Genomic DNA, 12592 nt, shown 5'->3' with positions numbered 1-12592 from the left:
ATATTATATATATATATATATATATATATATATATATATATATATATATATATATATATATATATATATATATATATATATAATAAAAATATATTTAAAATGTAAACTCATCACCTCTCCATATTTTACAACACACAGCATAGAACACAATATACAACTTCCATCGTTTACTCGATCTAAACTTTTTTTAAAAGCCTCCATTGTTGCTCTCCTTCCAATTTTATTTCTCGTTTATCTCTAAGTATTATGAAAAAATTGTAAATCTACTACTTTAGAGAGTTGTGGTGTGTTTCTATAAGATTTCAGACAATTGTACCGGTTTGATCCTGAGCCATGGAAATGATTGAGTTTGCTCTTGAACTCGTAAAAAGAGCGGTGTACCGGTTTGATCTTGAGCCGTGGAAAGGATTGAGTTTGCTCTTGAACTCGTAAAAGGAGCGATGTACCAGTTTGATCCTGAGCCGTGGAAAGGATTGAGTTTGCTCTTGAACTCGTAATAGGAGCAGTGTAGCGGTTGGGCTCTGATCCGAGGAAAGAGTCGAGAAGGGTTTATTCAAATTCCCAAGAGGCGCTTGGGAAGTGGAGTAGGTCGAGTTTGACCGAACCACTATAAAACTACGGTGTTATATTTTCTAACCCTTTTCCTATTTAAATTCTAAATTATTGTTAAATTTTATTGCATGGTATTAAGTTTTATTGTTATTAAAAAAATTTAATAATGATATGGTTGAAACCCTATTCACCCCTCTAGGGTTGTCATATCGATCCAACAATCTCAACCAAGGAGGCCTAGAGGAAGGCCACTAGGACGTAAGAAAAACGAGACTTCAAACTTGTCATCTTGTTACAAATGATATATTCTTGAGGATTGTTGAGAGGGAGTCCCACATTTCCTAATTAAGGAGTTGATCATGAGTTTGTAAGGAATACATCTCCATTTACATGAGGCTTTTTTGGGAAAACCAAATGCAAAGTTATGAGAATTTATGCTCAAAGGGGACAATATCATATTATTGTGGAGAGTCCCACATCTCCATTTATATGTTGAAAGGGAGTCCCACATCCGCTAATTAAGGAGTTGATCAAGAGTTTGTAAGGAATATATCTCCATTTATAGGAGGCTTTTTGGGGAAACCAAATGCAAAGTTATGAGAGTTATGAGAAATCAAAGTGTACATGGAGAGTTGTGGTTCCTAACCATACTTATCAATCTCTGGGTAAAGAATAGTCTAAATTGAATATACGACTAAATTATAAGTTTCTTGTACTGGAATGAGGATAAACAAATCTCATATCTCTAAGGTATTTTTATAGCATGTAACAGGCCAAGTCCACCGCTAGCAGATATTGTCCACTTTGACCTGTTACATATTGTTGTCAGCTTCACAGTTTTAAAACGCGTCTACTAGGAAGAGGTTTCCACACCCTTATAAGGAATGTTTTGTTCCCCTCTACGACTGATGTGGGATCTCACATAGTATTATTGTGCTTAAAGCAAAAATATAATCTACAAGATAGGGGAGGAGTATATCGTTTGATCACCAAGTTTATCAACCGGTGATCACGAAGCATTCCTTATAAGAGAGAGGTTTCTACACTCTTATAAGGAATGCTTCGTTTCCCTCTCCAACCGATGTGAGATTATTGTGCTTAAAGAAAGATTATAAAAAAAATATAATCTACAAGACAAGGGAGGATTATACCATCTGATCACCAAGTTTCTCAACTGAAGATCACGAAACATTCCTTATAAGGGAGAGGTTTCCTTACAATGAATGCTTCGTTCCCCTCTTCGATCAACGTGGGATCTCATGTAACATTATTGTGCTTAAAGAAAGATAATAAGAAAAATGTAATCTATAAGACAGGGGAGGATTATACCGTTTAATCACCGAATTTCTCAACTGATGATTCAACGAGTTCTTCAGGATCGAACGTATTTCTAGTAACAAAAGGGCCAAGAGAAGCAATAACCCTGTCAGGGCTACCTATGTCTTCAATCGTGGCATTGGGTTTATTAGTGAGACGTACCAAAGGGGAAGCCACTACCTGGATTTTGCCTTGCTTGTCATCTTCAAATTTCACCTCCACCCAAGGCTCTGCACACTTGGGTTGACAGTAATTACCAGATAAAATGTTAGCTACACGCACTTGTTTCCAAGTTGGAGGCAGAAGGAACTGGTATGGTTGCACATTTCCTGCAAAGAACTAAATCTCAACTATAACCATTAGCATATAAATCATTTAACTCAGAAGAGAGTGACAAGAAGAAGTTATAACCAAAAATAAGCTTTGTGTATCCGTCCTAAGCAACGCCTATTTGGTTCGATGTCAAGGTTAGATTGCTTTTGTTTCACCTTGTTTCAAGTTTTTAGATCGTTTTTGTGAGATCCCATCGGGTAGAGGGGGAAACCAATCATTCTTTATAAGTACGTGGAAACCTCTTCATAGCAAACGTATTTTAAAACTTTGAGGAGAAGCCCAAAAGAGAAAACCCAAAGAAGACAATATCTATTAGCGGTGGACTTGAGCTGTTGGAGTTGATCGAGTATCTGCTTGCTAGAAAGGAATTTGGAATAGAGTAGGCTATCAGAATTATCTTGTTGGAGAGTTTTAGAAATTGTTTGACATTGCTCTATGATTCAGTGATTTGATGTTCATCACTCGGGAGTGAATGTGTTAATTGTACCACTATGGTAGATGACTTGCATTTTGGTTTTAAATCATTCGCTAGATCATAACAGTTTTGAGTTTTGACCGTATGCTAGATGGTCTATGTTTTGAGATTTGTTCATAGGTTATATGATCAATGTCGTTGGATTTGATCAGAATTGCATGCTAGATGCTCTTATTTTGAACAGGAACGCAGGCAGTTTTAGGTCCACTACATGTTATATTTTATTGTGTGTGTATGATACCAATGAGATCACACATCAATTGTAGAGGAAAACGAATCATTCTTTATATGGATGTGGAAACCTCTCCATAGAAGATATGTTTTGTAGCGATTAAGAATTTCATCGTGAAAATAAAATTGAATACTAAGCTACATTCATCCTATTTTGTAATAAAGAAAAACAGAGAAATTAATAAAAATGAGCCTGCCTTATCCACTTTTATTTTCTTTTTTCTTTTTATTATAAATTAATAAAAATACCCTAATTTTATATTTTAAAAAATATCTCAATTTTTTATTAATTAATTAATTTTTTTTTTTTAAATACTCTTAAATTTTAGGATAAAAATACTCATAAATTTACAGGGTTTAAGGCAAAGCAATAATATTCTTTAACATTTATAAAAATAAATAAATAAATTCTTACATAGATGTTTAAACTTATTTATTTATATGTATTGCTTTCTGGGTGACTGAATGTGATATTTTTGTGTAGATGCTAACGATGGTTCCAATCATTTCTAATGAATTTTATTGTGTAGGAGACATCTAGATTCAAGATGTGACATTTCTAATGAATTTTAAGGACGCTGATATTCATTTCTAATGGATATGAAGCGATGTGCTAGCAAGGACGCTGATAAGAATCACGGTGTTCCAAATGAACCTATTGCCAAGAAGATTAAAAAAATGTCTGACAGAACTAGAACCTACGCACAAAGAGCTCAATTAATTTCAAATCTCTCACATTAGTCACTCAAACACATCAACATTTATTAGAAAAAACTATGTTTAATTTCATAAATTATGTAAAAGTCAGATGATCAATTTGACTTACTTTTTGTGGAGATTAAAGGGGATCGGGAAATTCCGTCCACAAACGTCTCGAATAAATCTAGTCCACAAACGTCTTTTTTTTTTTCCGGGAGACTATAAATACCTACAATATGTTATGTAAAATTCAGATTCGTGGATGAATGTAATTCAGATCTCAAATTGAGATGTTTCCCTTAGAAATTCGAGCATCATATTTGCCATTTCTAAGTTTTAAGCAATTCTTGTGGTAGAATTGCACCCGAGCGATTCAATCAAGCCTTGATAAGTTAGATTGTGGAATGACTCAATTTAGAACAATATTTCCAAATCTTGCTTCTAGATCTTCGATCGTAAGAGGTAATATAATTCTAGCCTTATCTCTTGGTTGATCCAAATTTCATATAAGGAGGTGTTAATTACTTTGATTCACAGGTTCTTGCTTCAACAAAAGCTTGGATCGTTGGGCTGAGGATTAGGGTTGCCTTATCAAACGCGGGGCTCTGAAGGGGGTGGATTTGGTGAGGTTTCCACATTGATTGGAGAAAAGAACGAGTGCCGACGAGGACGCTGAGCCTCGAAGAGGAGTGGATTGTGAGATTCCACATCGGTTGGAGAAGAGAACGAAACACCGTTTATAAAGGTGTGGAAATCTTTCCCTAGCAGACGCGTTTTAAAGCCTTGAGGGGAAGTCTGAATGAGAAAGTTCAAAGAGGACAATATTTTCCCTAGGTGTACCATTAACACTTTTTTTTCTCTTTGAGACAAGGGTCATTAACTCGTTTAGAAAAGTTGTTTCCTCGTTTTAGTATCATAGAAAACCACTAAAGATTGTTCTAAGAGTAAAATAAGGAAGGAAAAAAAAAAAAAAAAAACATGTACATCTATAACACCTCACACCCTAAACTCTCTCGAGAAGACCCTAATGGAGACACTTAAATTATTATGCAGAAAAACTAAATTTCTTTCATTATTTTTCAACGAAATGGTACGAAATGTTTATTAAGATTCTGTAAGCTTTGTAGTTAATGACACTCCACTTAACCCTCCTTTCTAAAATAATATTTCTAAGAAACTTTAGATTTTTGTTTCATCTCCAACCGTTAATTTACGTATATTAATTTTCATTAAGCTCTTAAAAGTTAAGATCATCGAGCTTTTGAACTCTTGTTCAAACCGTGGCTTGAGTTTTTATAGGAATCTTATGTTATAATTTCTTGTATATGATCTTTTTATTTTAAAGAATGAGTAGGAAAAATTAGATGAAAAAAGATAAAATCTTTAAATATATATGTAAGACAAAGAAACCTTTGAATTAATGGAGAAAATTAGAGGGAAAATTTTATGATGAGCACATGAGTGAAACATTTATTATACAAACACTTTTTTATTTAGGGTAGACATGACACTCGAATAAAGAAAGAGCATATAAATCAACCTCCGAATAAAAGTGATTCTGAAAATAGAATAACTAAGAAAAATTTAACTTAAAGTTATTATATATCTACGTAAATAAAGTGTTTTTTTTTTCGGTGGCTCAATCATATGAACTTCAAAATTAAGTGTATTTTTGCTTGAACTATTGGATGAAGTTTTAAAATAACTATGGTTGCTTGATACAATTGCTCTTTCTCATATGAGGGATGAGGCTCATAGATCCTACTAAATCAAAGGAACTTCGAGTGGTAGTGGTTGCTTGCATTGGTGTCTCCCTAGTATCCCGGACACATGGAACATAATTCTTCTTGCTCAAATACAACTTCGTTTGTCCTAAAAGTTCACTTCATCTTACTTTGTACCCTCTAGTAAAGATTATCCCTCTGAGATGGATTTGTTAGTGAGAATAGTAGGAAGAAGAGAGATAATTGTATAACCCGGAGTTTATATCAGCTAATGGTTCCATTTATCCATAATGAAATTTGTGGTGCATTCTTTGGAAATTCAACAATAATTATCTGGTTATTTTGTTACCCTTCTAAGAAAATTCAACACTCAACCTCTTAATGCTCGAAGCTGCTTGCAAAGTACTGTCGATTATGACTCTTAATATTTATCTGACTCAAAATTTATAAACAATTTTGGACCGTTAAAGTTTGAATTTTAGTTCTTTCTTATCTAAAAAATGGTTATTTTCTCTTAATATCAAATTGGTTCACTTAAAAAAAAATGATCAATTATATTTTTAGTTCAAACAAGTTTTGAATAAAACACTGTATTTTATTATGTTATTGGAATTAAATGACTAAAACGAAATTTGAAATAATAAAATGTTTACAAGATAGTTTAAATTTTGTGAATTAAATATTTGTTTTATTTGATAAAAAATAAAAATGAATACACTACTAATAAGAATATTTTGTTATATGTTTACAATTTTGTTTTCATATTTATAATTATTCAAATTATCTTACTTTGTTAACAATTTTAAATTTTATAACAAGTTAGTTGATGTAGACATTGGTTTTTTTTTTTCAAATTAATTAATTTTAATTAATTAATTAATTGATGTTTTCATGATAACAAACCTACCTTCGATTATTAACAATTTTCAGTATTTTGTACATAGTCTTTTTTAGTTCACTAAAATTAGAGATAAAACGAAGAAGTTCCAGTCAAAACAAGATACCCGACGATGATGTGGCGGCAAAATTGACATCATGGACCAATCGAATTCAATACAAGATACCTGACGTGATGATGTAGTGACAAAATTGATGATGTAATGACAAAATTGACATGGACCAGCGACAAAATTGACATCATAGACCAATCCAAATATGACATTTATAACTTTGATAGAGTAATAAATGGTGGAGTTTTCAATAACATTTATAAGAGTTTTCAATTACTTTATTATAATTTCTATTTACATGAAAACGAAAACTATTTTTGAGAAAGAAAATTATTTGAATTATAAAATTATTTCAATTAGGTTCATAATGATTTCAATTAGATTTATAAAACTTTTCAATTACTTTCATTATATTATTATATTTAAATATATATATATATAATAAAAATGAAATTAAAATATTTTTAATATTTATTTAAAATAATATATATTTATTTAAATGAAACATGTAATCTATAATTTTTTACGATAAATTTAAAAATAAATAAATATTATTTTTCGTGTCCACGACCTTTAGTGGTCCATATAAATTCGTATTTTTACAACTTGATCACTATTTAATCTCATCACATTTTTATATTTTCTAGAACACAATACACAACTTCCATATCCTCGATCTATTTTTTTTTTTAAATCCTCCATTATTCGTCTCTCCAAAGCTTCCAATCTTATTTTTTGTTCATCTTATTCTTGAGAGAGATGTCTACTGTATTATGAGAAAATTGTAAATCTACTACTTCAGAGAGTTGTGGTGCGCTTCTATAAAGTTTGATCCTGAGCCGTGGAAAGGATTGAGTTTGCTCCTAAACTCGTAAAAAGAGCTTTGTACTGGTTTGATCCTGAGCCGTGGAAAGGATTGAGTTTGCTCTTGAACTCGTAAAAAGAGCGGTGTAGCGGTTGGGCTCTGATCCGAGGAAAGAGTCATAGTTTTATTCAAATTCCCAATAGGCGCTTGGGGAGTGGAGTAGGTCGAGTTTGACTGAACCACTCTAAAACTACGGCGTTATGCTCTTGAACTCGTAAAAGAGCGGTGTAGCGGTTGGGCTCTGATCCGAGGAAAGAGTCATATAGTTTTATTCAAATTTCCAAGAGGCGCTTGAGGAGTGGAGTAGGTCGAGTTTGACTGAACCACTCTAAAACTACGGCTTTATATTTTCTAACCCTTTTCCTATTTAAATTCTTTTTTCTATTTAAATTCTAATTTTTGTTAAGTTTTATGGCATGGTATCAAGTTTTATTGTTATTAAAAAAAAAATTAATAATTATATTGTTGAAACCCTATTCACTTGTCTAGGGTTGTCATATCCATCAAACAAAAGAGATAATGAAGTACAATAAAAAGAGAAAGAAATGCTGATATAAAGATAATTATTTCATTATGACTATGCCATTTTTATACATAGAAGAGAGTAATGCTCCACAAACACAGATAGAGAGAGGGCTTATTGTAAGTAAAGATAATAGTCTAAGTAGTTATACTCCTACTTGGGGACAGGGAATTCGATGACTTCTTCAAAAGAACAGAGCTCGTGGCTATGCCACGGTGGCCACGTAAGAAATCTCTTCACCTTTGCAATATATGACCAAGGAAAACCCTGGTCATTTATAGCTTCTATCACCATAATATAATATATGGAACCCCAAACTATAGCAGGACCGTACAGACCGTTCACCACACGCTTGTAAATAAAATGATGTCCATTAATCCTGTTGTTCTCTTCCACTGCAAACCTTCCAGCTCTTTGCACTTCTTCTTCATTGACATCCTTAATTGGAACTAGATTTGAAGGCAACTCTTCTTTACCACTCATTTTGGAACACTTTTGATAGATAGCTTCAACAAACTTACTTTACTCATGAACATTTTGGAGTTCGATATTTATAGTTATGGCTGAACACTACTCAAATTGATATAGCCGAATCTTAAACAAAGACTAATTGAGCATTCCTCTATTAGGAGATAGTTTAGAATCAAATTCTTTAACTGGGATAATGGTTGCATTGTTTTAGTCAAACAACAGATACTAGTATATTACCAATAGTACAAACATTTTGTACCGATATTTTTCTTACATATTAACCGTTGTATACAAGTAATAATTAAACTCTAGGTAATCTTAAATCCAAACTAAAAATATATAATAAGTTTTTTTTAATTAATTAATTTATTTTTACATTGGCAAGAACAAAACAAAGAATCAAGTAAATTTTCTTTGATTTTTCAAGGATAAAAAAAAAAAAAAATTATTCTCTTGAATATGGTACGGTATTGATTCTTCTCTCTTGAGTGAATTTTAAGTAAAACATATTCTCTGCCTAAGTAATTTCAAGCTACAACTAAGAGGGATATGTCTATACGAAATGTTGGATTATAAATGTCTAACATATCCATTGTATTAACAATTTCTTAATACATATTCAACACATTGAGGAGAGACATGAGAATAAGTTATTTTGATGCTTTCTTTACACCGATTCAAAATAGTTTAAAAATTAGTACGTCAAATATTACGATTGACTAACTACAACTTTAATTTTTTCATTTTATGGGTCGTTTAGACCAAACGAACAAAGAAATGAGAAAAGAAAATGAAAGCCTTAAACTTTAGTACATGGTTTCAAAGATGGGATGTGAGAATAAGTTATTCTCATGCTTTTTTATATCAGTCAAAGAGTATTTGATAAGCTTCCGGAATTAAGGATTTTCTTTCTCCTTCTTCCTTTTTTTCTCCTTTTTCACGTTTAACTTCTATTTTTTTTTTTATATATAAAAAAGTTAAACATAAGAACGAAGAAATTACGAACGAGAAAGAAAAGAAGAAGAAATAACTTGTATTTTGTTGTATTTTTGTGTTAGATTTTTTAAGAAATGACATGAAATCTTATTCGTGTGGTGTCATAATTGTGTCTCATGTCAGTATATCGTGTTTTTGGATCTCTTATTAAAAATCTCTTATTAAAAAATACCATTGAACTTTGCAGTTTTGTCTAAAAAAAATATCCTAAAACTTTCCAAAGTTTTAATAAAAGCATTAAACATTCAAACAAGTTTAAAAAACATCAACTTTCAAATTAAAAAATATTCTTACGGTAGGTTTTGGATAAAAACTATTACTATTTTTTTTTTCCACAAATACTCTTAAATTTTTAAAAGAATTTCAAAACGACTATTTATCTTTGGAATGTTTATTAATACCCTTAAATTAAAAAAAAAAAAAAAACTCCAAAAATAATCTGACCGTTAATACAAATTTCAAAAATACTAAGAAATTTTCAAAAGTAACGCTAAAACTGGGAGGTAATTTTGGAGGTGTCATAGTTGTTTTCTGACAGTAATTTTTTTTAAAACTTTATTTATTTATTCATTTTATTTTATTACTATTTTTTTAAGTAAAGGGTATTAATGGGAAAACTTTCATGGGGTTTCCCTCCGCTTCGCATGTTGGCCCGACTCGGCTCGGCTTCCCACAGCTCCCTCGGCTTATTCGGCTCAGAAATTCCAAATTCAACCCAATTTCCATCGTTCCGACTCTCTTGAACCTGTTTTAAACCCCGATTAAGGTAATTGAGGTTGTTTTAGTGCCGTATTTCACATTTGTCAATTGGATTATTATTAAATTGTGAAATACGAACAAAAAGGGACAAACGATCAATAGGAATCGAACCCCGATGACATTTGGAGCAACTTTCGAGGAAGGGGAGCTAACGTTATAAATTTAGGGAGAATGCCGGCTATGACCAACCAAGTAAGTTGCCTTACTATAGAATAGGCTAGAACTTTTATGAAATCTGATGTTTGATGTATGAGCTATGACGTGATTACGTATGATGACGTATGTTAATTATGTGATGATGTATGATGACGTATATGAGTTTTATGATGATATATGATGATAATTGATGATTATGATGTATTGATGGCATTATGATGACGATTTATGATGATAGTGATGCATGACGTGGTTACCTTAATATGTTGATGTTTTCCATATCAAGCATGTTGTATGTAATGAATGACATGTTGCATCATGTTGAGAAATTGGTCAAGGACACAACCCTAAAGAGCATGAATAATAATATTAAATAAATATCTAATGAGCATGTATTACTAAAAGTAATATAGAGATGAGACTAGGTTGTGTCAGAAATATGTTTTAAGATGAGAAACAAAGAGATCTCATGCATGTTTTGTATACATAAGCATCGAGATATTTCCTCTTTTATGATGATGAGTGCAGACGATCACATTATGATGATGACAGTGATTATGTTGATCATGACACATTGGGCTCTACTGACCTTCGGACGTCGCTACGGACAACTAGCTCGATGAGGATGGGTCCAGGAGGGTGCGAACCACCTAGGGATCCACACTCGCATGTGTGGATCGTGTGTAGGGAAGTACTATACATCCAAAGTTAGTCTAGACTGGAGGTCACCCCTAGGATGGGATAGAGATAGGTTCCTAAAGTATAATTGCATGTGTTTTCATTTTTGCATGGTCCCTACCATGGGGTCACCTACTAAGTATTATGTGAAATACTCAGGTCCTATGTTTTCATTTTTGTATATTCAACTACTTGTCATCCTCACACGGATGGACAAACTGAAGTTGTTAACGGAACCATGACTGCTAATGCTATGCTTAGGGCTATTATTGATAAGAATCTTAAGACTTGCGAGGATTGTTTGCCATTTATAGAATTTGGATATAATAGGGTTGTTCATAGCACTACTAAATGCATACCTTTTGAAATTGTTTATGGCTTTAATCCTTTAACCCCCATTGACTTGTTACCCACACCGTCAAAAGAGTTCATGAATTTTGATGCAAATGCCAAGGTTGAGTTTGTTCATAAACTGCACAAGCAAGTGCAAGAACAAATTGAGAAACAAAATTCCAAGGTTGCCACCCGAATTAATAAAGGACGTAAGATTGTCATCTTCAAGCCAGGAGATTGGGTTTGAGTGCATTTCCGAAAAGAAAGATTTCCTACTCAAAGAAAATCTAAGCTTTTACCACGAGGAGATGGACCTTTTCAAGTTCTTGAGCGTATCAACGACAATGCTTATAAAATTGATTTACTTGGTAAGTACGGTGTTAGTACAACTTTTAATGCTGTTGATTTGAGTCCTTTTGATGTAGATGATGGCTTCGATTCGAGGACGAATCCTTCTCAAGAGGGGGAGAATGATATGAACCACGACCAAGGAATTTCCATACCTCAAGGTCCAATTACAAGGACGAGAGCCAAGAAGCTACAACAAATCTTATACAGTTATATTCAAGTTATGGTGAGCTCATCAAAGGAAATTCTAGAAGACGCTGGAGACCTCCTTATATGTTGTGCAAAGTTGAGTTTCAAGAAAGAGATGAATTTAATGCACTCTAAGTTGCATTTAATGAACTCCGCTAAATTTATGAAACTAGTACAAGGATGAGTCAATAAGCACATTTTCTTAATTGCATTATTTAATTATAGTTTAACTATTTGTTTCTCCTATTTAAGCTAGTTTTAAATAGAGGAGTTAAAGTTATATTGTAACCCACATAGATTACTATATTCCACCATTAACCAGCCATTTTAATATGGAGGTTATGAGTATTTTTCATTTACTAGCCCATTTAATTTGAGAGTTATGTATCACATAGGTTAAGGTTCTAAGGGCTATATAAAGCCTTCTTTTCTTTGATTAGACATCAGATTTTGGAATTAAGAATAAAGTTTCTATTTTAGCTTTGTTGAGAGCTAAACTTTCTTTGCAAATTCGTGTGTTTAGAACTTGCATGTAGAGTCATTCAAGTGGTACTGATCAAACCTCTTGTGAAGTGATTCGAATCACGAGTTTAGAAACAAGTTTTCTTTACTCTTGATCTTGATCATCGAGGTAATCCGTTCCATACTTTCCCTTGGGTTGATTTCCATATCATTTTGGTATCAGAGCTTCAGGCTCAAGATTGGATATATGTTTCATTGCGCTTATCTCTTTTAATTTTCTTATAATTTTTTTTTCTCAGTTTGTGTAGAATGTTCATGTTCTATCAAAAAAAAAAAAAAAAAAGAAAAAGAAAAAATTTATGTTCTTTAAAGTGTTGGATCTGGATCTTATCAACATTTTGTTCTTTTTAAGATCTTCTAAATCAATTTTCTTGTTGGTAAATTGATTAGATTTTGCCAACCAGAAGTAAAAAAAAAAACCATTGAAAGAAAGAAAGCTTATCCATGTTAAATGTCTTTCTTTTTTCCTCT

General features: G+C 32.3%; 1 pseudogene; it reads right to left on the bottom strand.

Moving 5' to 3' along the window:
• The window catches only part of LOC111464758, an 11215-nt pseudogene extending 3063 nt beyond the window's left edge, over positions 1 to 8152 (bottom strand).
• Between the last annotated feature and the right edge of the window lie 4440 nt (positions 8153 to 12592).

Source organism: Cucurbita moschata, unplaced genomic scaffold (genome assembly GCF_002738365.1).
Source record: "Cucurbita moschata cultivar Rifu unplaced genomic scaffold, Cmos_1.0 Cmo_Scf00031, whole genome shotgun sequence".
Taxonomy (NCBI): Eukaryota; Viridiplantae; Streptophyta; class Magnoliopsida; order Cucurbitales; family Cucurbitaceae; genus Cucurbita; species Cucurbita moschata.
Note: the sequence above shows the minus strand (reverse complement) of the source record. Positions and strands in the feature narration are given on the sequence as shown.